The sequence below is a fragment of the Gekko japonicus genome, unplaced genomic scaffold (genome assembly GCF_001447785.1).
Source record: "Gekko japonicus isolate JY-2015 unplaced genomic scaffold, Gekko_japonicus_V1.1 scaffold4882, whole genome shotgun sequence".
Classification (NCBI taxonomy): Eukaryota; Metazoa; Chordata; class Lepidosauria; order Squamata; family Gekkonidae; genus Gekko; species Gekko japonicus.
This window is the reverse complement of record NW_015168809.1, coordinates 12,684-14,808: the sequence shown is the minus strand read 5'-3', so window position 1 is coordinate 14,808 and position 2,125 is coordinate 12,684. Positions and strand designations below refer to the sequence as shown.

At 53.3% G+C, this 2,125-nt stretch overlaps 1 protein-coding gene across 1 annotated transcript in view; it reads right to left on the bottom strand.

Moving 5' to 3' along the window:
* The window catches only part of DLEC1 (deleted in lung and esophageal cancer 1), a gene marked incomplete at both ends in the record, with an annotated part of 64,595 nt that overhangs the window by 51,639 nt on the left and 10,831 nt on the right, over positions 1-2,125 (bottom strand). The window lies entirely within an intron of this gene.

Sequence of the window (2,125 nt, the reverse complement as noted above, 5' to 3'; positions counted from 1 at the left end):
GAGAAGGGATTTAAAGAGACAAATGCCTTCTCCAAGCTGGCCGGCGGAGGGGGACTATAGGAATGCATTTAAAATTAAAGTTGCTTTCTTTCTCTGCTCCCCCCCCCCATCTAAAGCAAACCCTTTCGCTTCCCCAGCCACCCTCCTGGAAGCCACACAACATGTGTGAAAGAGCTGCAGTTTGGCCACCCCAGACTGTCAGCGGCTCCCCGGGGTCTCAGGCAGTGATCTTTCGCATCACCTCCTACCTGATCCCTTTAACTGGAGATGCTGGGGATTGAACCTGGGACCTTCTGCGTGCCAAGCAGAGGCTCTGCCACTGAGCCACAGCCCCTCCCCTGATGCATGAGGCTGCCTTCTACTGAATCAGATGCTGGGTCCATCAAAGGTCAGTATTGCCTACTCAGACTGGCAGCGGCTCTTTGGGGTCTCAGGCAGAGGTCTTCCCCATCATCTGATACCTGGTCTTTTTAACTAGGGATGCCGGGGACTGAACTTGGGACCTTCTGCGTGCCAAGCAGAGGCTCTGCCACTGAGCCAAGGCCCCTCCCCGATCGCCCTTCCCTTGTGATCTTGGTCTCTATGCCTGCCTTTGACTTGTGGGTCATCCACGACTGGAGGATATACGAACCGATCAGAAACTTTGTTCACACAGAGTTTGTTCGCAGAGACCGGCTGCCAGACAATCTTAGGATCTCCTAGCTATACTACACACGCTGCCATACAATAATTATTATTAATCTTAGAGGCGTGCCTGGGTTTGGGGAACGATGCTGTGAGGACTTCCCTGGAAAATATTCACGCATGAGTTTGCTCCACTGCGGTTCTTTGGACAAAAAAAAAAATTCAGACGGGGATGAGCTCTCAAATGTGAGTCTGGGCCTGGCGGGGCGAGGGGGGGAGTGAAACCCTGAGACGCAGCAACCCTGGAGCAGGCTCTCATCCTGTGCCTGCTTACGGGACTAAGCCCCAGAGCGATTAGCGGGGGCTTTCTTCTAAGTAAGGTGTGTATTGAGATATATGTCAGAGTGATAGAGGTAGCAAGCAGTTACTATAGATCAGTTTGATCTGTTTGTCAGACCTAGCTGTCATGCTAGAAATCATGTAATTGCAGCCAGGTGTTTTCTAGCAGGTGTTACTCTTTCAGGTCTTGTTAGATTTAGTGATTCAATAAATAAAATAAATAAAATAAATGATTACATCACCCTGTTAGAGATTGGCTGGGGTTTAGCATAATAGCTATCAGCTTAGTAAGCTGGTGGGGACTCAGTTCTCATAGACTAAGGCATAACATGCTGTTCAATAGCCGGTAAATATCTCTATATATATTCACCTTTATAATTATATAAACTCTCTGTGCACCTTCATAACTGGTCAGTCTCCCGCTTCTTATTTACAACACCCAATAGTGTGGGGTTGCAGTCTTCACCTCATTGCCCGCATTCATTTTCTAAAAATCCAATTAGATCTTTATGGATGTTTTTAAAATAGTAATAGAACAAGGGGTGGACCCGCGATACTCGCGGGGGGGGGAGGCAGAGGAGGAAGCAGTAGGAGGAGGTAAGTACCCCTCCATCCTGCTGGTTACCCCCGTGTCCTCCACCCCCCCTTCGATCCGAGGCTGGGCGGCATGCAGTTGCCCGGGCCTCGTTGTTCCCCCCCCCTCGATCCGAGGCCGGGCGGCGTGCAGTCGCCCGTGCCTCGTTGACTCCCCCCCTTCGATCTGAGGCCGGGCAGCGTGCAGTCGCCCAGGCCTCGTTGTCCCTCCCCGCTCCGATCCGAGGCCGGGTGGCGTGCAGTCACCCGGGCCTCGTTGTCCTCCCCCCCCTTCAATGCCTTCGTTGATTTCCCCCTCCAGCTGCTCCGATGCGAGGCCGGGCGGCTTGCAGCCACCCTGGCCTCATTGATTCCCCCCGGGCCTCGCTGGGCCTTCCCCACTCCGAAACAGCGGCAGGAGGCCGGCTGCAGAGCGTTCCCTGCGTATGCGCAGGGGACGCTCTGTCAGTTTCGGGGGGATGTTTACATATTTTTGACAGGGTTTCTGATTTTTGTGCACATGTGGGGACCGCCCCACGTGTGCACAAAACTCTCCCTCCCCTCCAGGTCCCCCCGGTGCGCGGATTTA